At 40.2% G+C, this 24,865-nt stretch overlaps 1 protein-coding gene across 3 annotated transcripts in view; it reads left to right on the forward strand.

Moving 5' to 3' along the window:
• The window catches only part of GPR141 (G protein-coupled receptor 141), a 75,100-nt gene that overhangs the window by 38,329 nt on the left and 11,906 nt on the right, over window positions 1–24,865 (forward strand). For 2 of the 3 annotated variants that reach the window (XM_001500319.5, XM_005609310.4), the window contains exon 2: window positions 4,765–4,888. The gene's annotated coding sequence lies outside the window, so the exon portion shown is untranslated. Of the gene's footprint in view, window positions 1–4,764; window positions 4,889–5,358; window positions 5,505–24,865 lie in introns of those variants that run through there. The other variant, XR_011437940.1, reaches the window with a different exon arrangement.

Genomic DNA, 24,865 nt, shown 5'->3' on the forward strand with positions numbered 1-24,865 from the left:
GGAAATAATGGCATTTTTACTAATGCAAACTAGATGGAACTCTAATTTAAATTTTTCATCGGGCTTTGATGGGTTCAAAAGTTGCAATTTTGCCTCCTGTTTCCTTTCCTATTAGAACATATTTCCTACACCAGATACCTAAACGTCTGTAGCCAAGCAGTATCAGCATCACGAGCTTAATACATGTTGACTTCTGTTATGGTAGGAAAACGACTTCAACACTTCTAAGTCTCAAATATACACACTCCACTCTCTAAAACAAGAGACTTTGTCTTTGCCCAGCATTCCCAGAAAGAGTTCTGAAATTCTTTCCAATTGGACCATCTTAGGTCATATGTCCACCTTGAACCAGTAATTGTGATTATGTTACCGAACCTGAAGTGAGTTTGCTCACCCGTTGCACAGCAAGCCAATCTCTGACACCGGGTGTGGTGGAAGAAAGTAGGAATTTTATTTTTGCACAGCACTGAGCAGGGAGAGAGGGCAGCTAACGCTGAAATCCCAAATTCCCCAAAAAGCTAAAAGGAAGGGTTTTTCTTTGGGGTTTTAGGTAGGGGAGGGGGAGCATATGGCCTTGCTGGTCGGAGCTTTCCCACCAGCCTGTCTTTGGCCTTGAGACACTTGCAGAGAGGAGGGAGCCCATGACCTTGCTGGTCAGCAGCTTTCCCACCAGCCCGTATCTCTTTGCAAGAGGAGATAGTCCAGGTGCTTGCCCTTGACGGTGTCTGTCTCCATGGAGGATAGTGGATTCTGGAGCCAGGAGGCCAGAGAGTAAGCAGGGAATGAGTGTTTTGGTTTTAACCCCATATATGCTGGGTTTAATGTGGGGAAACTGATATCAGGGTCGGTATCAATTAGATGTAAGGTGGAGGATGAAATGTACTACTCAGTTTACCTTCACCCAAGTTTAGAATCCCACCTTTGGAGTTGAGACAAATTCTTCAGAATGACATAGATCCTGAAATGGAAATGATGGGCTTTGAGGAAGGCAGAGGTGGAGTCTGAGGAGGCAGGCAACACAACCGTCCATGACATCATTCATTCTTTCAAGGAACCATGTAAGCAACAGTTTTGCTAAGAACGGTGGGCAAAACTTGAAGAATTAGACATAGTTCCTGCCCTGGGTATCTGTATTTTATCATGGAGAGGGAGGAGCTAAATTAAGAACCATAATCAAACCTTGAAATGAAGTGAAATAAAAGTGGTAGAACTCTGAGGGTGGGAAAGACAATTGCTTTAGAGGAAGAATAATGGAAAATTCTTGGAGGAGGTGGAAGGTGACTTAGAGCATAAAGTACTAGTTAGCAAGTTTTTGGCTTATGTGATACGTTGCTGAGAAAAATTGGGACATAGGAAAAATAAGGTTTGTTAGGGAATAGGATGGACAGAGGGATTAGAAGAACAAATAATAGCCAGGGCTTTAGTAGAAAATGTAGCGTCCTAAAGAGCAAAAATTACCCTACGTCACTGTTTTATTTGGGATCAATTTTTTCAATAAGGATAGTCAAAAAATTAGCACATGGACAGAAGTATCATTTCTTGTTGACTGCAAGCAGTAACTTCTGTATTCTTTGGTGAGTTAGTTCTGTGGTTCAGGAAGCCAGTGTGCTGCAAATCGTGTTTCTCTTTCAGTTTACATGGTTCCCTTCTTAAGAATTTCTATTTTTGAATGACACTTCAACTTTCCTTATTGGCTTGTATCTAATTTGTCGTAAAAGAGCACTTAAAGTTGCTGAACTTTCAGTTATGTGTTCAGCTCACAATCTTTGTATCTAAACATTGAAGGGAAGGTTTTCCCTCGTAGACTGGAGATCGATAAAGTGCCTCCCACTGGGCCAAGAGCATCATGAGCACGTATTAGGGCCCAGCTCTATATACAGAGGCCAGGAAGATATGTGGAAGGTTCTCTAGCCAATGAGCCTCAATTTTCCATGACAGATATGATCAAAAGGAAGCAAGGCTGTGTCCACTACATGGGTATGTCTTATTATAGATGCGCCTTCCTAATTATGTGCATCTCCGACTAAGATTAAAATTTGTATCATTTCTTAAACACATAATAACTGTCAGCTGGGAATATGGTCCAGAAAATGTGGACTGAGGCCTTGTGAGAAGAACTAGAAGCTGCTTTCAAGTCTACAAAAGGGAAAAGTTATGCATCTTTCCTCTAGTTTAAAGCATCTGGTCTAAAACAGAACCAGTAAAAGAGAAATACAAATATATCTCTTATTGTCACCTCCCATCCCCCACCAAGTTAAGTAGATTGAGGACATCGCTGAACAACTAGAACTAGATAATCAAAGTCTACGTGGAGGTTGTGTATTTTCTGACAGACATGTTCAGGTTGTAATGGAGAAGACCATGTTGTTCATTAACAAACCTTTCAAAATTTGGTGTCCGTCCTTGGTGGCTTATGCTGTTCCATCCCCTGCCTTTTCCTGTCTCTTCCTTCTTTCCTCTACTCTCTTTCTGCCTGCCAAATTTTTTCCATCCTTTAGTTCCATTTCAAAAGGAGCCTCTCCTGTGAAGTCCTCTGGGATTTCTCCTTCTCTCAGGTTAGCTTGTTCTCTTACCACTCTGCTATGAAGGCACTAATTCATTCAGAAAATATGGGAAAGCCAAGGCATTTCTAATCTCATCGTACATCCAGTTGTAGCTATAAATAATTGAATATTAACAGCAATACTAGCATGTCATCTGAGATGAAAAAACATCATCCAGGGGAAAAATATTTAGGTCAAGTCAACGACACAGGTTTGAAATCTCCAGTAAATGCCTTTTCCCCTTGCCCAGTCTTGGAACTTTAAGATCCATGTCCTTTTTGAGCATTCTATTTTAAGGCCTTTCAGGACTTAGGATAATTCTGTGGCCAGAATCTAGAGAAGCTACTAATATTGGTGTTTGGTACCTTTAAGAAGCGGAGGGGTAAACCAGAAGCCAGAAGGAAATGCCTTTGACTGCTTGGTAATCAGAACTATCACAAAGTAATTCTGTTGTTTGAGCCTAAGGTGGAAGTCTGAGTGAGTTAAGAGATGGAGTAAGACATGACTGCAAAAGCCAGGTGTTTGTCAAATCACAGAGTCTCAGGATTGGTCATCTTATCTGGCCGTCCGTTTCAGTGATGAGTTTTCTGTACAACAACCTGCCAACAAGTTTTCAGATCCATGTTTTTGGATACCTGGTGCCTCTTCCTTCATCAACCATTAATGGTTAGTAGCTTCTTCTGTCCATTTTAAGTTCTCAGGTGGATCTCACCCTGTGTTTGATAATGGACAAACTGGTTTTCCTCCTCCTGTAAGAGGACCAAAATGCTTCTAGCTACTCAGGTCTTCTCTTCAAAAATATTGAAACTTACCCTTTGCCACACATATGTGAGAATTATGAGTCACTGTTGTTAGAAGGGATGAAATTGTCTAACCTTAGAGTTTCCGTCAGCCCTGGTTAGAATGTGCATTTCAGAGGCTGCTGGGTAGCAAACCAAGAGAAAAGGGACTGAGCATTAGATGGGAAATTGAGGAAGTTAGTGGCACCTCCTCCTACTCTGGGGATTTCTGCAGGAAATTACTTCAGCCCATGTGGGATGGGACAGAGGATAAACTTTGAAGAAAAGAAGTAAGAGAGTGAAAGCATAAGGCAAAGCTTGAATCCTTCCAGGGATTCCTTTAGAAATAAGGCAAGGATGAAGGGAAGCAGGAGCAGCCCTTGGAAATGGGCCGGCAGGAATAACAGGGGAAGTAGGCCGTAAAGAACTTCAGAGCCAGACTGGAACCAATATCCAAGGGGCTGGCTGGTCCTAGGAGGATCATTGATCAGAGAGCTACATCTAAATGAATGCGAGTGCATGCAGTGAGAGGAAAGAGTGTCAGAGTAAGGGGAGATGGATAGGATTCAGGGAGGCTCAAGACTCAGAGGGGGCTGGGGAGCGAACCAAGAACCAGGCGAAAAGAAGAAGCGCAGCATGGCTAAAGCCTGGCACTCCTAGGGAGAGGGCTGTGTCCCAGCTGCTCAATCTGGGACCCCTGGGCACAGGGCAGCAGGCTCTTACAGATACCAGCCCCTCATGCCCATCAATGGCTAGCCACGGCCCTCCCTGGGCTACAACCATCTAGGGTGGAGCAGCCGCTCAGGGCCCCCCCATAACAATCTCTCAGTGTGAGTTCCAATCTCAAACCGGGGGAGTTAAGGACTTATAGTTCAAAAAGTGAAAAGGAATTAAGAAAAGGGCTTAGGACTCTATCTTTAGGACAAACTAAATGTGGGTAATTAAATTTTAATGCAGTTTTGTTTTTCTGTTTTATTACAATCGGGTAAACTGCTTCTCAAACATTTACTGGCTTTAGAGAATATCAAGTGGGCCTATTCTAACAGTTTTTAAGAAGACTTCTCCAAGTCTGCTGCTAGCATGCAAATGAATTGCCTTTAACTATCCTGATAACTGCTCATAGAGATATAAACAAGTGCAATGGAGAAACAGGGAGCGACTGTCTAGGAGAATCCCCAGCTCAGAGGACAGCGAGGATGCAGCAGGCAGGGAATGTCCACCTTTTTGCACAGGAGGAAGACTCCTGTATTGCTGCAGCCCCATGAAGTGGCACTCAGTATTTGGGCTTCAGTGCTGCCACTTGTTAGCTAAGTAAACCTGGAAAAGTTTAACTTTCCTGAGCCTCAATTTCTTCATCTGATATTTGGGATAAAAATACCCATGTCCTAGGCTTTTTGTGGAGATTATAAGTAACGTATGTGAAATTTCCATCCTCGTGCCAGGAACCAAGGAAGCACTCAGGACGCGGCAGCTGTCATTACCAACAAATCGTGCTCAAATGGACGCACCCACTGTTGATGAGAAAGCGTAAACCCAGAGGCACCGGGGACTGAAGACGGGAGGCAGGTGAGCCCCGGCAGATTTGCCTGGCGAATCTCTCGGTAGCTTTGACTTGAGGAAGGTCTTACTCCTCTGAGTAAGCTTATATTTCACGCTCACCTTGGAGGTATGGTGCCCGTACATGGTGGTTAATTCTGAAATGAAATGCCATGTTCCCCTTAATGAAAAGGCTCAACATTCTCTAAAGTCATTTTCCATTCCCAGGCCTCCCCAGGTGTTCTGTTGGCTGTGGCATCTTGACTTGTCGGCAGATTATATTGCGCTCCAAGACAAGGTCAATGATTTTTCCAGAGCTCTATTTAAATGTGAAAGGAAGTCATGATTTGAACTGGAGAATACCTATAGAGCTTCTGGAAGAGTTTTGTTTCATTGCCGGCTTAGCTTGCTGAGGGTTGAGCGGATGGTGTAGGTTTCAAGGGACAATGAGTTACTCGACAACAGTGTTTACCCACAGCCTCTTGTTTTACTCATTTCAGAATTCTGTGAGTGAAGATTGCTGTTAAGAAACAGTGAGTGAAGATTGTTGGCTGAATGAAGTCATGTGGATAAAGTACAAAAAAACTCTGCCTGATAGGACTAGCTTAAATTAGAAAGCAGGAATAAACTTTTTATTTTAAATGAATATTTTGTATTTGTCAATGTAAAACAATTTGGTGCTATTAATCTAGATCCACAAATATTTGCATGTCGTATGACCACTCGTTTTTGAATACCACCTTCTGGAAATAATCCAAACATATAAAATGCTTAATTCACAAAAATATTTATCATAGAATTATTTATAACAACAGTAAATCAGAAACACCGCTTCACTGAAAGCTTGGTTAAATAGCATCGAAGGCGGCTACTTAATGGGAGATTATGCAGTCATTTAAAGGTACAGAAGCTTAAAGGCTAAGTATTTTGGTATATTACCAGTGAAAAATATGGGTTGAAAATTGAGGTACAATGTGACTATAACTCTCTCTCTATCTCACTAACATAGAGACATAGACACTAGCAGAAAATATGCTAAAATATTTAAAAGAGTAGAAAAAGTCTGTTCATCTTCTAATTTTTCTCTGATTTCTTTAATTTAGTTGCCTCTTTTTGTAATAAAATAAAAAACAGAAACACTGAGAAAAGGAAAGGGAGTAAAACTCTGAGAGTTATTATGAAGAAAAGAAGACAAGGGAGAAGATGAACAAATGGAAAATTAAACACAAGGAATGGTCATAGTGGTGCAGAAGGGAACACCCTACTTGTGGTATATTTGATGAAACACACCCAGTGTCAATCACCCGCAATGAAAGTGTGAAAAGCAGCCTTCTTTAGTGATAGCCTATCCTCATTGGGCTACACAGAAGCTTAGAGGCGAGGGAGTTACTGGCATTGCTGAACACCAAGTGCTGTCTGTCTGTAGCCCTCCTCCCCGTCTGGTTGCCTGACATGTTGTTTCTCTATCTTTGGGGGTTGGGAGGATTAAGTAGGCCAGATCGTGTGGTGAGGGTGGCAAGAAGACCACAGCAGCAGGGGCACTAGGGGATTCGAGGAACACAATCCCACACACTTAACATTTTATGAGAAGAAAGCACAATCCCTGGGCAACAGGGTACTTCTTTGAAGCAATATTTCCAGTAAGAAGTCAGGGGACATACGTGAGGATCAGAGTTCACAGCACATTTTAATACCTTCAGATCCATGGATCTGTGCGAAAACTCTCTGGAAATGGAAAGAACTCACAGACTACTCCTTATTTTGCAGAAAGCAGGTGGTAAAATAGGTATAAGGTAGCTTCCAGAGCAGTGTGGCTCTCACTCTGGACAGACACAAAGCCTCTGAGTTTCAACCTCATGGGGCTCTGACCTCAGCTTTCACTTCCCTTATGGATAACCAGAAGCCGTAAAGTCAGAAACAGTGTTTAACTCTTCAAGTGACTGCAGAAACAATAACCCAAACCCAGAAGGCTGTTGCTGGTCAGAATTGATGTTTTGGTTAGTGAGACTGCAGCTCTAACTTTACTCGAAAGTGCCTAAGCAAGCTTTTTTCCACAGTTTTAGTTGAAGACCAGAAGATTCCTTTCAAACTTCAGAAATAGGGTAGGAAAGGAAGATGACTGTGAAAGAATGCAAACACACAGAAAAACGGGGTGGGGGGTGCTTTTTAATATGTTCCTCAGGCATATAATTCAAATGGATTTCTTCAGAATTGACGTTTCTGTTTTGTTGTCTTCCACACTGCTTCTCATATTTTTAGACAATTTTTTTTTAGCTGCCTTGAGGTGATCCTTAATGTGGAGCTGTCATTCCAGAGGCTTTTCTCACAATATTTTGGATAAAATGCTGCTTGATTTTCCCAGAGTGATTAAAGTGAATGCTCCTATTTGTTTTAACAAACATAACAAAATGTAATTTGTTCTAAGGGTATCTCAAAGTCAGGGAGCCATCTGTCCACCAGCAACCTTTTCTCCTGGTTCTGCCTCTTCTAGCTGGGGCTGGATATTCATCTTGGCTCCTAACTGGTGTCCTTGAAGAGGATACATGAGGGTGGGATGAAAGCTCTGCCACTTACAAGCTGCCTTTCACTTCTCTGGGCCTCTGGTGTCCTCCTATGGTAGTGCTGTGTCATGGGAACAATTCTGGACTGGAACAGAGGACCTTAGATTCAGCTAGTGACTACTGTGTTAGGTAAGGAAGGTCCCTGTGTGGGCTACTGCGTCTTCCTCAGTTTTAATGGTGTGTTGGACACCATGATCTCTAGGTTTCACTCTGATGCTGAGATTTTGTGATTTCCTCTTCTGATCCCTGGCACAGGTGTTCCTCCAACCCCGGAGACACAGTGGTGAATTGTACAGCTTTCGTGGATCCTTCATTTCTAGGGGCAAGGGTGGGTACGAAAGACAAGAAAAAGTGAGACGACAGCGATAAGCACTATGAAGAGCATGACTAGGGTAGGGCTTGTTCTCTCTTATTAAATGAACAGAAAGCTGAATCCACTCACAGTCCCATCTCTTCAGGGTGCCACAGGAGGACGTGAATCCAGGGGTGGAGTGAGAAGCAAAGAAAAATGAATAAATTCAGAGGGACCCGACCTTTTATCATGAGTCTGGCTCTCTCACCCAAAGCTTACTGGTACCATGGCCGCCAAGCTGTCTAACCAGGGAGCTGTGAGGCATACTTCACTCCTCTGCTCCCAACACAAAGGCAGCCACTTTGCACCACTGATGCTCTGTCTTAATTCTTTGCATTTATCAATAGTAATTTTCTCTCTCCTTCCTCATCACCAGAGGCTCAGTTCAGACACAGTTTCTCTCTCTCTCTCTTTAAATAGTGACTTTATTGAGATATGATCCATATACCATAAAATTCACTCTTTGAAAGTGTACAATTCCGTGGTTTTTAGTGTATTCACAGCGTTGTATACCATTTCTCTTCTTTGTGAGTGGCAGAAGGAACAATACAAATAGTTTATATAGATTATGATTTCAGATATGTCTGGACTTTTTTCCTTTTTAAATTTGTCTATTTACCATGTCTTCTCATTTTTTTCCTGCCTTTTTTTCCCTTTCTGTCTTTGCTTGCATTTATCGGGTTTGCTGTATTCCATTTTTCCTTCTTATAATTTGTAAGCCATACCAACTTCCATTCACTGAGTGATCATTCCTAAATTTTCATCAAGAGTTTAAACTCATCTTTTGTTCCTCTACAGTTAAATACTACCTTTAACCTCCTCTCCAATGAAACAAAATTTTAACATAAACTCCTTCCTTTAACTTTCCCCATTCTCATCATGCTGAAACCACTGAGTATTTTAGTTTTGTGTGGCCAGCAATTTTAGATTTAATTGTGTTTATACTTATAATTTGGTCCACTACTATATTTTTGATATCCCATGTACTTTTTTTTTCATTTTGCTGGAATATACTTTAATAATTCAGGGAAGATCTTAGAGAGGTAAACTTTATGAGTGTTCATGTATCAGAAAAAGCCTTTCCTCTTCTCTTCCTCTTGGTTACTAGTTCACTTGAAAGCAGAATTCTAAATTCAAAGCCATCTCTCAAAACCATTCAGATTTTTTTCCCAGTATTCAATATGTCCAAAGTCTGATGCTGAATTGTTTCTAATGTTTTTATAGATTATCTGGTTTTTTCCTCTATGGGAACTCTGATGAGGTTTGATTTCATTCACTGAAGAATTATTTATTAAGAAGCCATTATGTGCAAAGCACTGTTACAGGTCCTGGAAGTAGACAAACGAAGTAAACAGAATGCCTTGTCCTCAAGGAGCTTGAGTTCTAGTGGAGAGAGCAAGAAGACAAACAAACAAGTAAAACATATGGTATGTCAGTGATAAATGCTGTGGAGAATAAGAAAAGGGGATGATGTGTGTTGGTGGAGGTGGTTGAGTGTTGACATTTTAAATAGAAAGGCCAGAAAAGGAATTACTGGAGTGATCTTTGGCCAGAGACATGAAGTGTGTGAAGGAGCAAGCTATGAAGATATCTGAGGGAAGAACACTACTGAAGAGGAAACTTCATATGCAAAGGCCCTGAGGTAGGAACACACCAGGGATGTTTGAGGAAAAGCAAGGAGTTATGATGTTTACTTAGAATATACCAATGAAAGGGAAAGTTGTAGGAGATAAGATCAAAGAGATAGAGTATGGGGGAGGAAGGCTTAATTTCTGTGGGGACTAATAGACCATTTTCCAAATTTTGATTTGACCCTGAGTAAAATAAGAAGCCCTTAGAGGATTGTGGTAAGGGAAATGACATCTTCTGAGTTACATTTTGGAAATCACTCTAGTTGCTGATTGGGAATAGACTATGGGGGAGACAAGAATAAAAGAAGAGATAATTCAGGCATTTGTTGCAATATTCCCAGTGAAAGAGGATGTAACCTGAACCACAGTTGTAGCAATGTAAGTGGTGAAGTGTTGACATACCTTAGATTTATTTTCTTTTTTGTAATTTTTAAACTTGTAATTATATACTTATAAAGACATTATAAGAATGGTACAAAGGACTCCAATATACTCTTCACCTAGATTACCCAATTGTAATATTTACCACATTTGCTTTTTACTTTTTATATACACATATTATAATCTTTTGATCCATTTGAGAAGAAGATGAAGAAATGATGCCTTTATCTCTATAGCAGGTAGTATGTATTTCCTAAGAACAGGACATTCTCGTATGCAACCATATACAATGATTAAAGTCAGAAAAATAACATTGATACAACTGTATTACTTAATCTGCAGACTTTGTTAATATTTTTCCAATTGTCCCAGTGATGTCCTTTATAGCAAAAAATCTGGTCCAGGGATCCTATGTGGAGTATTTTGACTCTGTAGATTGCTTTGGGTAGTACGGACATTTTAACTATGTTTATTCTTCCAATCCATGTGCATGGAATCTCTTTCCATCTCTTTATGTCATTACCTATTTCTTTCAATAATGTCTTATAGTTTTCATCGTGTAAGTCCTTCACTTCCTTAGTTAAATTTATTCCTAGGTAATTTATTCTTTTTTTGGAGATTGTTAATGGAGTTGTATTCTTGAGTTCTCTTTCTGTAAGTTCATTATTAGAGTACAGAAATGCAGCTGATTTTTGTAAGTTGATTTTGTGCCCCACAACTTTACTGTAGTTGTTAATTATTTCTAATAGTTTTCAGATGGATTCTTTAGGGTTTTCTATATATAAGATCATGTCATCTGAAAAGAGAGAGAGTTTCACTTCTTCACTCCCTTCACTCAAAGGAATTTGGATTCCTTTGATTTCTTTCTCTTGTCTAATCATTGTGACAAAAACCTCCACTATTATGGTGAATAAGAGTGTGATAGTGGGCATCCTTGTCTTGTTCCTGTTCTCAGAGGGATGGTGTTCAGTTTTTGCCCATTAAGTATGATGTTGGCTGTGGGTTTATCATATACGACCTTTATTATGTTGAGGTAATTTCCTTCTATCCCTATTTTGTTAAGAGTTTTTATCATAAATGACTGTTGGATCTTGTCAAATGCTTTCTCTGCATCTATTGAGATGATCATGTGGTTTTTATTCCTCATTTTGTTAATGTGGTGTATCACGTTGATTGATTTGTGGATGATGAACCATCCCTGTGTCCCTGGAATAAATACCACTTGATCATGATGTATGATCTTTTTGATGTATTGCTGTATTGGGGTTGCCAATATTTTGTTGAGGATTTTTGCATCTATATTCATCGGTGATATTGGCCTGTAGTTTTCCTTTTTTATGCTGTCCTTGTCAGGCTTTGGTATCAGAGTTATGTTGGCCTTGTTGAATGTGTTAAGAAGCATTCTTTCTTCCCTAATTTTTTGGAATAGCTTGAGAAGGATAGGTATTAAATCCTCTCTGAAAGTTTGGTACAATTCCCCAGGGAAGCTGTCTGCTCCTGGGCTTTTATTCTTTGGGATGCTTTTGATTACTGTTCAATCTCTTTACTTGTGATTGGTTTATTCAGATTCTCTATTTCTTCTTGATTCAGGTTTGGGAGGTTGTAAGAGTCTAAGAATTTATCTATTTCCTCTAGATTGTCCATTTTGTTGGCATATAGTTTTTCATAGTGTTCTCTTATAATCTGTTGTATCTCTGTGGTATCTGTTGCTATTTCTCCTCTTTCATTTCTAATTGTATTTATCTGAGGTTTCTGTCTTTTTATCTTTGTAAGTCTGGCTAGGAGTTTATCAATTTTATTTATCTTCTCAAAGAACAAGCTCTTTGTTTCATTGATCCTTTCTACTGCCTTTTTTTGTTTCAATAGCATTTATTTCTGCTCTGAATTTTATTATTTCTCTCCTTCTGCTGACTTTGGGCTTTGTTTGTTCTTCTCTTTCTAATTCAATTAGGTGTAGTTTGAGATTGCTTATTTGGGTTTTTTCTTGTTTGTTAAGGTGAGCCTGTGTTGTGATGAATTTCCCTCTTAATATGGCTTTTGGTGCATCCTATATGAGTTGGTATGGTGTGTTTTCATTTTCATTTGTCTCCAGATATTTTTTGATTTCTCCTTTAATTTCTTCAATGATCCATTTGTTTAATAGCATGATCTTGGGTTTCCACATCTTTGTCCTTTTCTCTGTTTTTTTCTTGTAATTAATTTCTAGCTTTATAGCATTGTGGTCAAAAATGATGCTTGTTGTTATTTCAATCTTCTTAAATTTATTGAGGCTTGCCTTGTTCACCAACATATGGTCTATTCTTGATGTTCCATGCACACTTGAGAAGAATGTATTCTGCTGTTTTTGGATGGAGTGTTCTATAGATGTCTATTAAGTCTATCTGGTCTAGCTTTTCATTTAATTTCACTGTTTCCTTGTTGATTTTCTGTCTGGATGATCTATCCATTGATGTGAGTGGAGTGTTGAGGTCACCTACTATTATTGTGTTATTATTAATGTCTTCTTTTTAGGTTTGTTAATAGTTGCTTTATGTACTTTGGTGCTCTTGTGTTGGGTGCATAGATATTTATAAGTGTTATTTCTTTTGATGGAATGTCCCTTTGATCATTATATACTGCCCCTCTTTGTCTCTATTTACCTGTCTTATCTTGAAGTCTACTTTGTATGATATAAGTATTGTAACACCTGCTGTGTTTTGTTTGCCATTAGCTTGGAGTATGGTCTTCCATCCCTTCACTCTGAGCCTGTGTTTGTCATTGGAGCTGAGACGTGTTTCCTGGAGGAAGCACCTTGTTGGGTCTTGTTCTTTAATCCATCTCACCACTCTGTGTCTTTTTATTGAAGAATTCAGTCCATTTACGTTTAGGGTGATTATCGATATATGAGGACTTAATGCTGCTATTTTGTCACTCGTTTTCTGATTCTCCTGCATTTCCTTTGTTTCTCATCCTGTGTATTTTGGTCTACCAATCGAGTTATGTAGTTTTTTATGTTATGTCTCTTTATTTTCTCCTTATTTATTATTTGTGTCTCTGTTCTGCTTTTTTGTTTAGTGGTTACCCTGAGGTTTGTATTCAAGATCTTGTGGGTAAGATAGTCCCTTTTCCAATGGCCTCTTATTTCTAGTCTAAACTGATTCAGTCCCTTTTCTCTTCCCCTCCTAAGTTGTTATTCTCACATCTTATTCCATCTTGTGTCATGAGTTTGTGGTTAAAACAACAAGATTATCTTTGTTTTTAGTGTTTTCCTTCCCTTTGTCTTTAATCCTATACTTGAGTATTTGCTGTCCTATTCTGATTCTGTCTACCTGTTTAACTCCTTACTCTGTGCTTTGTAACCCCTTTCTCCCTTTTTTTGTTTCAGGTATGAGGGCCTTTTTGAGGATTTCTTGTGGGGGGCATCTCGTGGCTATGAACTCCCTTAGCTTATGTTTGTCTGGGAAATTTTTTTATTCCTCCATCATATCTGAAGGATATTTTCACTAGATAAAGTATTCTTGGCTGAAAGTTTTTATCTTTCAATGATTTGAATATTTCATTCCAGTCTCTCCTAGCTTGCAAGGTTTCTGCAGAGAAATCCACTGAAAGCCTGATGGGAGTTCCTTTGTAGGTTATTTTCTTCTGCCTTCCTGCCCTTAGTATTCTTTCTTTGTCATTCAGTTTTGCCAGTTTCACTACTATATGCCTTGCAGTAGGTCTTTTTACACTGACATAGTTAGGAGATATGGCAGTCTCTTCCACATGGATTTCCTTCCCTAGGTTTTGGAAGTTCTCTGCTATTATTTCTTTGAACAAGCTTTCTACTCCATTCTCCTTCTCTTCTCCTTCTTGAATACCTATAATTCTTATGTTGCATTTCCTAATTGAGTCAGATATTTCTCAGAGATCTTCTTCATTTCTTTTTAGTCTTAGTTCTCTCTCCTCTATCTGGAGTATTTCAACATGTCTATCTTTGATTATGCTGATATGCTCCTCTATGGTGTTCACTTGAGTGTTCAGGGAATCCATATTTTGTTTTATTTCTTCCATTGTGCTTTTCATCTCTAATATTTCTGATTGATTCTTCATAGTTTCAATCTCTTTTGTGAAGTAGCACCTGAACTTGTTGAATTGTTTCTCTACCTTCTCTTTTACCTCATTGAGTTTTTTGATGGTAGCTGTCTTGAATTCTTTGTCATTTAGATTACATATTTCTGCATCCTCAGGACTGATTTCTGGATACTTGTTATTTTCTCTCTGGTCTGGAGATCTAATATAGTGTTTGATATTGCTATAGGGAGTTCTGTTCTTTTGCACTCCTGGTGTCATTTGGTCACAGTTACTGCCTATCGCCACTGGGTAGGGGTCAAGTGCCATGTATTCTGAGCCCTCTGCTTTCAGCCAAAATCCCAGCAAGTGGAGCTACACTGTGAGGGTGGGGGGCGTGGCACTGTCTCCTGTGTGCTCTCGGGGTTTTCTCTCTCTGCTCTCCTGGGGTTTTGGTTTGATAAAGCCACCTCCTGCAAAAGCTTTCACCCAGGTAGAGGTTTCCCTCTAGGCTGCAAGGGCCCTTGGGAGTCCTTGATGTTCCCGTGAACGACTGTCCCCTCCTCCGTTCGTTCCCTCTCAGAGGCCTCCCACAGTCCCAGATGGCAGTATTTAAGGAGAGGGAGTGAAGATTTCTCTTACCCTGTTCCACCTCCTCCAAGGGGGGCTCCAGTCTCTCTGCCCTCTGTCATATGGCTGAAGGGTCTCTCCAACATTTTTTGTGTTGTGTTTGGATGTCCTCTGTTGGATTATGGATGTTTTGTTGTTGTATATTGGAGGGGAAAGGTTTCTGTGAGACCTCACTCTGCCATGATGCTCTTATGTGGATTATTTTGAAGGAGAGAGGTTAAGAGTTGCTTAAGAAGTGAAGGTGAATTTCGGGAGAAAAAGAAAAATCAAGGATCACTCTAAAGTTTTTCACTCAAGCAACTGGAAAATGGAGTTACTATTACCCGACACTGGGAGGAATTCCCAAGGATGTGTATGTCTGGGAGGTGGGGAGGAAAATCAGTTCAGCTTTAGGTATACTAAATTCAAGATGTTCATTAGACATTCAAGTGGTTATGTGAGTTTGTTCTTTGTGATTTGCAATTCCATCCTGATATGCCTAAATGTGAATCTTTTCCGTTAATTCAGCTCAGCACTAAGTGAGATCCCTCAACATCAAATTTCATCTTTTTTATGTGTAGAGAATGTTCTTCAGTGACTTTTTTGAGTATTCCATTCCATTCTGCTGTCTCCAGATGATGTTGGAACTTTTTGATTTGCCTTAGGTATTCCATAGCATTTCTTTTAAATCTATCTCTTGGCCTTTTTTTGTTGCATCTGTGAGAATCCTCCTGAACATTCTTACAAGACCATTAATTGTGTTGGTTCAATACATCTCTTATTCAATAGCAACTGTAATTGAATTTATTTCACATCATTCTCTTCTCTTTGAGAGTATCAATGGCACTTAAAGTTACTTTTACCTCTTTGACTTTTTAGCAAACTTAGAGTTTGTTAGTTCTTTTGCCTGAGGAGTTTAATGTGTTTTTAATGTGGCGTTTGTTTTCTTAAAACATTCTGTGATTATTTCTGTGTTTTTATTGTTGATTTAATATGAAGCTGTCACCACTTGCTAATGGTTGTACCTGAAGCATGTAATGTCCTGTCTGACCCCAGTGTCTTCAATGTTTGTTTAGTTTGGGGGTGAATTCTCCCAGGTGGTGCCACCTTGCACCAATCCTTGTAGTATGTATACTTGATCAGCATAATAGCCTGCTGATGGTATCACTCTTTTTTGTCTAGCTCTCCTCCAATCCTTTCAGCTTTCTGTTGCCAAAAATAAGCTTTTGCAATTGAAATATTAAAATGTCATTTGATATTATTAAATTTACATTTCTCCTAATTTTCAAGATAACATATGAAATCCTCAGAGTGGCAACACATTGTGTATTTGGTAAGCCTCGTCTACAGATATTCACCTAAGTTCGGCTCATTTACCTAGTGTTCAGGCACATTGGACTATTGGTAATTCCCTGATCTTACATGCATGCCTTTTCTTAGACTCTTGTCTTTCCCTGGAGTTCTCTGTCTCTTCCTCTCTGCATCTGGAACTTCAATACATCCTTTAAGATCCAGCACTTGTTACATACCCATGTCCTAGCATTGCTCTGTTGCTGCTACATTTTGATGTCCTCACTCTCCACTATGAGTTGAATTAACTACTCCCCTTTCTGAATTGTTGTGGCATGTTTTACACACCTGTATGTGTTGTTGTAAATAATTTATGTACCTCTTTCTCCCTTACCAGACAGAAGGACATTTAAAGGCAGAAGTGTGTTTTATTCACCTCAGAATCTTTACTATCTACTACTACCCACTATTAAAATGATGGGATTTGGTTATTAAACAAAGTGAGAAATTCCAAAGTAGATTGTAGCTGCTCCTCTGTTTAGACAGAGGGAGGTCCTGGGGCCTGAAGTCAATGCACTCATGAGGATATGGATTGCTTAATGCCATTTTATAGGACTCTACAAATTTTTTAGGATTCTCACTTTGTAGACCAAGCTCTGATGTTGGCTCTTTCTTGGATTTCTTATAAAACAGCCACGCAAGCCACTTCAGTGTCCCACTTCTGATATCAAGGCAGTCCTTGGGCTGTGGGCAATGACCACTGAGGCTCAAGCAAGGTTGTGGGAAAAGAACTGGCAAGACACAAAGAAATAGCCCCCAGCCAAGCCTCAGGCAAAGTGAAGGCTCTCCTATGCATGGGTTGAGGTCAGAGCAGAACAATGAAGAAAATTGTTTAGGCAGGATGGAGAATCCTGGTGCCCTACTGGAGGAGAGGCTGGATATAGAGCTACAAATGCCAGTGGGGCCGATCTAAGTATGCTGTGGTAAGTTTATACATCTCCGAGAGACAATGGGAAGTCAGCAGAAGTTTAGAAGAAGAGAAATAAAATCATTTGTGATGCAATTTGGACTTTAGTCTCAGTGTCTAGCTATACGTTTGGGGTCTACAGAAAGAAGAAATAACGTGGAGGTATGAAAAAGAACACTCCAGGAATGGCAAAAAGGTCTGTAAGTCTGGGGCATAGGCTGAGGGTGAGGCAAGAGGGATCATGACAAGAGGTATGCCTTGAAACATAAGGTGGGGTCAGATTGCAAAGGGCTTATATTATGTGGTAGGTGCAGACTTCATTCTTTTCACTAAAAGGAACCAAAGGAGGGTTTTGAGTAGAGGAATAAGTGAAGGAAGAAGGAAAATGGAGTTTGAGGCCAAGCTTCTGTTGAGCTCCAGGAGTCAATCACAGAGGTAAAGAAGAGATCCCTGTCGAAGGCAAGGTGGTTCATGGAGAGCCAGGGAGGCAGACCTACTCCCTCAGGAGAGTTTTCTCTTGATCTACAGTTTATTTCTGGGATCCAGACATCAGTTACTGGATTAGATCCAAACAGGGCCCTATCAAAGATATGTTTAACAAGGTTGCAGTAGTTTTTCACCATTATTTTACCCATTCAGTTAACAACTCATACGTACTATAAAAAAAGAAATCATCTTAGTTCTGAAAGAAATTCAGTATTAAAAAAGAGGTACACAGGGGCCAGCCCAATGGTGTAGTGGTTAAGTTCATGTGCTCCGCTTCGGCAACCTGGGATTTGTAGGTTCAGATCTTGGGCACAAACCTAGCACTGCTTGTCAAGCCATGCTGTGGCAGCATCCCACATAAAATAGAGGAAGATTGGCAACAGATGTTAGCTCAGGGCCAGTCTTCCTTACACGCACACACACAAAGGTACACAAATGACTAAAATAAAGAATTAAAATGGGAATTAATGAAGCAATGAAGGAAGGATTGAGATGCTTAGGTAAAGCGTTTTGAGAAAGCAACTGAGAATGTCTAAGGGGACCATCAGAGAATGCTCCTGAAGGAAATCAAATCTGAATTTAGACCTCAGGGATGTACAAGATGGATTGAATAGGGTAGAATATTTTGGAAAGAGGAAACACAAAGAAGATACATGGGTGAGAGGCCTAAATAGCATCAGCAAATAAATGTTCTGGATGCTGTTTTAAGAAAATTCCCTGACTCCTTGTAATAGTAATGGATCACGTCCATAGAAGCAGAAACCATATCCCTTAGACCTTCTTTCAGGTCTTACAGAGATCAGCTGCACTCTTTGGCAAACAGTTCATATTACATTAGACAACCAACTGGATAAATAAAGACATTTGTATCACTTCCAGGTATAAAGATTTTGAAGCCAGGAAAATATTAGTCAGCTCAAGGCCCACAAGCCACAAGTTACAACAGTGTGGCTGGCTGGGAGCCTCAGAGCTTTCCTTCCTCTTCTTCCTTCTTCCTCTCCTCTTCTCCCTTCTTCTCCCTATTCCTTTCTTCTTTTTTCTTCTTTCTCTGTCTTCCCTCCCCCATCTTCTTGATTTCTCTCTTTTTCTTTCATGAATTCATTCAATCACTGTAGATATATTAGCCACCTACCATGTACAAAATATTTGGCTAGTGTGCACATTATTCTTTTCTACAAAAATTGGGTGTAAGGTGGAGATTTTAAATAATAATAACTAACGTGTCTCAAATATTCGATCCTGGCTACCTTCAAAGTCTCAGTTTTTTTCCTCTTCAAAGTATCTGTCTCCCAAAGCTAAGGGCAAATTTCAAAATGTAAGGTTGAATATTAAAAAATACAAACGCTTATCATCTAAACTTGACATCCAGGGAAAGAAACAGAGATTCTCATTTAATAAGAGGCTATATATAATTTGTGAGTGTTTATTTAACCTCACTTTGCAAGTTCAGTCTATAGCATACTTCAAAGCCCTGAGTTGAGCTCGTCCTTGAGCATTGTGCCTGTGGGTGCTGGCCAAATTGTTCCAGGTCCCCAGGTCCTGCCTGTGGTGTTTGTCTCTCAGGCCCATCTGTCACACAGTTCACTGCTTCTCTCAGACATCCTCTTGGTTTTCCCAATGTTAAGGACTGTTCTCATTAGCAAGATATTATTCTGCAGTGAGGCGCTGGAAGCATTTCTGAGTAGCATTTATTACTTTTGTGTGTTCTTGACTTTTTTGCAATGAAGATATTTCCTTCCAAGATTTTTAAGCTTCAAACTTTCCATTTTGTGCAAAAACTTGAGATATCCTCTATTCTTTGTGGGCCATTCAACTCTAACACACACAAAAGTAATAGATTAGGAAATATTTAACACTCTAGGTTCAAACAAATTTGTTTACTTTGGTTGAATTGATGTTGCTATTAATAGTCATTGAAGTAAACCACTGTATAAAGAAATCTGACCAGTACGAAAAATATGACATTGCCTATAACCCAAATGAGAATTGTCTGTAGATTTCAATGTTTCAACTTTAATTTGATGAATACAATTTTGAATGAATACTATGTAATATTGATAAAATAATGTTATTTATCCCTTGTGCCCTTCTCTTCGCATGTATCAGAGGACAAGATGTTGTGAACACGTAGCAATGCCCCTGTCCCTACACAGGTGAGGAAGTGACTCTGCCAGTGTGGTATTGGATATGTACAGTCATGGCTACAAGCAAGTCATGCATATGGGAGAATTAATTGTATCTCTGAGAAAGAATGAAGGAGAGGAGAATTAAAATTTTCATGCCAACTAATTAAAAATTCCTATCAACCACTGGAGTCATATCCCATATGCACCGGAATACTTCTTGCACTCATACGTTCTTTTTCCTTTATTCTCCCTGGGAAGAAATTGGGCCCCGATCTCTGTCTGGCTTCCCTTACTATCTATAACTCTCAAAAGCCTTCATTGCTTCATTGTCTTCTTCCTCTAGGCCCCATTCTAGCTCTTGTTTGGCTTTCAAAAGCTGGTGAGCCATTCTGAGGGAGGGAAACCATCACATAGAATGGAGTGGTCTTCAAGAGAACAATAAAGAGAAAGTGCCATGTAGAAAGAGGCAAAGAGGAAGAGAGTTTAAAATAAAAAGAGGAACACAATCTAGGAAGAAAGAACATTTTAGCATCTCCTCTCTTTTCTCAGAGTTGGAGCTGGGCTCCTTAGGAGTGATGTGGAACTGTGCCCCCTACAGGCAGACTGAGGGAGTGCATGGCACAGGTTAGCAGAAGGATAAGGGAGAATGGAGAAGCTGAGATCTAAGGCAGACCATCTGGGAGTCTTGTACAATACCCTGATTAAGTGTAAACAGAGCACAACGACAAAGAATTTAGAAGCTGGCAACATGCTGTGTTCAGACATGGGGCAGCATCTGGAAAACCTCTAAAGACTCAGTCTCAGGGCAGGTGTTCATAGGAGGCAGGGTCAGGGAGCTTGACCCTCAACACTACAACACAGGGGCAACCCATAAGTTACGAAGATGATGACAGCCCAAGCATAGGTAAAAGCACATCAAAGGGCTCCAGTAATAGAATGGTCACAAAGCAGCAGAATAAAACATATTATGAGAACCAGGTGGGTCATAAGGACAGGGTTAGAACAGCGTATGTTCTTACAGACTCTCCTGAGATGTGGATAAACCTTCCTGATTGGGAGAAGATTGTTCCAAATCCTGAGGTGGAGCTGCAGTCACAGGAAATGGGCCAGAAGGAAGAGGGGAACCAAGAAATGAGAAGGGCATTATCTAGAAGGGAAGAATCAGGCTTCAAATCAGGTTGAGGGAAAATATCGGCAGGTGGGTTTGACTGGGAAACACTCCATCATGAGGTCAGGAGAGCAGAATCTGAGGCAGGGGACTTGTGGGGAATGAGCCGAAGAGTGTTGGGTCAGGCAGAGAATCAAAACTAGATGTCAGGTGGCAAGTCAAGAACGAGTAATGTAGAGTATGTGGATGAGTCTGGGAAGACCTGGGGTCAGCTCCATGGGCTTGGCTAGTTGAATGGTCTGCAGCTGTAGCTATTGCTGCTTTGTTCTCATGCATGCAGCCTGGTGAGGAAACTTGTCATTGTAAACAGCATGGGTCCTAGGTTTAGGAAGAGGAAGAAGCCCCAGCTCCTGGGAATTACTGTGATGTCACCATAATACATCACACCTGTCCCAGCACATGGACTAGGGACATTGGTGAAGGAAGCCACAGAAAGCTATTGCTATGATTGGTATTCCTGACTGTTACTGTTTCAGTGTTGTCAAATCAATTTTCTATTCCTTTCAGAGAAGCAGAGGAAGTTTGCAGGATACTTTCAAGTGAAAGTGGATGTCTAGGATATTCCTGGAAGATTTTTCCACTATATACTTTGATTTTATTCTTTATCTCATAAATTAATCAATATTAATTATTAATTACTATGTTATATATTGTTTTAACTCTTTCCATGAATTATTTAATTTGTCTCATAATGACTGTATGACTGTATTAGTCTGTTTGGGCTGCCATAACAAAATATCACAGTAGCTTAAACAATAGGAATTTATTTTCTCAGAGTTCTGGAGGATAGAAGTCCATGGTCAAGATGCCGTAAAATTTGGTTTCTGATGAAGCTTCTCTTTCCAGCTTGCAGATAGTCACCTTCCCACTATGTGCTCACATGGCCTTTCTTCTGTGCACACGTGGAGAGAGAGAGCAAGCTAGCCAAGCAAACTCTGATGTCCTTTCCTCTTCTTCTGAGGACACCAGTTTAATCACGTTAGGGCCCCATCCTTATAGCCTCATTTAACCTTAATTATCTCCAAAACAGAGCTTATCTCCAAATACAGTCACCTTGAGGGTTGGGGCTTCAGCTTATGGATTTGGGGTGGGGGGGGGACACAAAATTCACTATGTAACAATGACATAGGTAGGGATTATTCATATTTTAGGTGAGGAAAATAAGCCTCAGAGAGCACTAGTAAGTTGCCCAGGGTAACACAGCAAACAGTGACAGAATAAAAAATTGAAGTAATACACTGTGCTCTTAGCCATATATTGTAGCCAGTTTTTTCCTTTTTATTTTTTTTACTGAGGTCACATTGGTTTATAACATTATGTAAACTTCAGGTGTATATCGTTACACTTCGGCTTCTGTATGGACTACATCATGTTCACCACCAAAAGTCTAGTTGTCATCTATCACCATACAAATATTCCCCTTTAGCCCCTTTGCCCTCTCCCCACCCCCCATCTCCTCTGGTAACCACCCATTTATTCGCTGTGTCTATGTGTTTGTTTGTTGTTGTCGTTTTTTCATCTTCCACATATGAGTGAAATCATAGAGTATTTGGCTTTCTCCATCTGACTTATTTCATTTAGCGCAATACCCTCAAGGTCTATCCGTGTTGTCGCAAATGGCATGATTTCATCTTTTTTATGAGTATTCCATTGTAGACATATACCACATCTTCTTTATCCATTCATCCACCAATGGGCACTTAGGTTGCTTCCAATTCTTGGCTATTGTGAATAATGCTGCAGTGAACATAGGGACATGCATATCTTTTTGAATTAGAGTTTTCATGTTCTTTGGATAAACCCCCAGAAGTGAAGAGCTGGATTATATGGTGTTTCTATTTTTAATTTTTTGAGAAATCTCCATACTATTTTCCTTAGTGGCTGTACCAGTTGGCATTCCCATCGTTTAGTTACTCCTGCGCATAACATTTAGGGACCACACTCTATATGTTGACCACTGTTACAGACACAGGAGTGGAACAAAAATAAAAACAACCACAGTCCTTGTCCTCATGGAGCTTATAATCTGGGGAGGAGGAGGAGAGACATCAGCAACCAGCACACATTTACCTAAGGAATTATTTAATGACCCTTGCAGAGAGAATTCTGAGATGGTCAGGCAGATCTCTTGTAGTCTGGAGGTCAGCGAAAGCTTCCCTGAGGAGCTGACAACAGACCTCAGATCTGAAGAATGAGTACACGGCTAGATGATGGGGAGGGGAGAAAAGATGCGGTGGTGCTAGGGCCAAAAGGAGCTTGGGACTTTGCAGGTCCTGAAATAAGGCCAATGTGACTAAAGCTCAGAGAGTGAGGGTAAGAGTGTTATGGAGAGTGGCTGCTGTAAGCGGGCATTAGATAATGCACTTCAAAGTAAAGGAAAGCACTTTACTGTACCTTTTTCATTTCATAACAGAAATTCTATAAAATTTAGAGAACTAATCTTTGTATGCTGGGGAGGAAGTTACCTTTCTCTTTTGTTGAATGCAATTAATTTCAAGACTATATTTATTGTACTACCAAATCATTAAAAAATTGCATTAGCTTCTGCATCTTCATGGGGGAAAAAATTAGTAATAATATTGAAGTAAAACTGAAGTCTCAATGGTGAAAGCCAGAAGACCATATAATAACATCCTTAAAGTGCTGAAAGTAAATAAATGCCAACCTAGACTTTTGTGCCTTGCAAATACATCCTTAAAACTGAAGGTGAAATGAAACATATTCAGACACAAGTGGAAAAAAAAGCTGAGAGAATTCTCCTGAAGAAACTTGTACTAAAATTGTTTTTTTTTTGAGGAAGATTCCCCCTGAACTAACTGCTGCCAATCTTCCTCTTTTTGCTGAGGAAGACTGGCCCTTAGCTAACATCCATGCCCATCTTCCTCTATTTTAAACGTGGGACGCCTACCACAGCATGGCTTTTGCCAAGCGGTGCCATGTCCGCACCCAGGATCTGAACCGGCAAATCCCGGGCTGCTGAGAAGCAGGATGTGCAAGCTTAACCGCTGCGCCACCAGGCCAGCCCCATAAAAGAAATTTTAAATGGAGTTCTTCAGTAGAGGGAAAGTTATCCCAGATGAAAATACAGAAATGCAGGAAAAATAAAGAGCAATGGATAACTGAGTGACATCAGCAAGATGGCTGAATAGGAGGTTACATCCCTCGTGCCCTCAACAGAAACACCAATTTAACAACCATCCACGGATGAAAAGACCTTCATGAGATCTCTGGATTCAAGGCGAGAAGTTACAGCACCCTGGTGGAGCACAGAAACAAGAAAAGACTCATTGAAACGGTAAAGAACAGTTTCTCTTTACCCACATCACCCCTTCCATGGGCCAGCTCAGCACAGTACTGAGAGAGATCCCCTTGGCTGCAGAATTCTCCCATTGTGGAAAGCAGGCAGAGTGAGAGTTGACTTCCATAGCCTTTCAGGACCTGAGAGATCTGCTCTGTTGCATCTCACTCAGAACACTGAGGAAATTTGCATGGCCAGATCACCTAGAGGCGGTTATGAACAAAGAAAAGGGATGGGGGCTCTCAATAACCAGCATGTGGATCTCAACAGCTAGCTCATGACCCCAGGTGGGCATGCCTGCTGACCTGGGCAACAGGCCCACCTGCTCATGGACCCCTGCACCGGACCCAACTGCCTGTGGAGCTTATCAGCCAGCCTGCCCAACCATGGACTCTGCCAGCCAGCCCACCTGTGGAGCACACTAGCTGAACCACCCAGAATCTCTGGCTTATCTGGTTGATGAAGGACTTTCTCTGCCAAAGCTATACTTACACCAGACAAAATAGACTTTGTCAAAAACTATAACAAGATACAGAGAATATTGTTATGTAATCATAAAGGGATGATTCAATAGGAAGAGATAACAATTATAAATATATATGCACCCAACATTGGAACACCTAACTATATCAAGCAAATATTGACAGATCTGAAGGGAAAAATGGACAGCAATATAATAATAGTAGGACACTTTAATACTCCACTTTCAATAATGGAAAGATCATTCAGACAGAAGATCAATAAGGAAACAGCAGACCTGAAAACACTTATAGACCACATGAACCCAACAGACATATAAAGGACATTCCACTCAATAGCAGCAGCCTATACATTCTTCTCAAGTGCATATAGAATACTCTCCAGGATAGACCACATGCTAGGTCACAAAACAAGCTTTAACAAGTTTAAGAAGATTAAAATCATTCCAAGTACCTTTTCCAACTACAATGAAATAAAACTAGAAATCAATAAAAAAAGGAAAATGGAAAAATTCACAAATGCATGGAAAATAAACAACACACCCTTGAGCAACCATTGGTTCAAAGAAGAAATCAAAGGGAAATAAGAAAATATCTCGAGACAAATGAAAACACAACCTACAAAAACGTATG

The sequence above is a fragment of the Equus caballus genome, chromosome 4 (genome assembly GCF_041296265.1).
Source record: "Equus caballus isolate H_3958 breed thoroughbred chromosome 4, TB-T2T, whole genome shotgun sequence".
In the NCBI taxonomy this organism is placed as follows: Eukaryota; Metazoa; Chordata; class Mammalia; order Perissodactyla; family Equidae; genus Equus; species Equus caballus.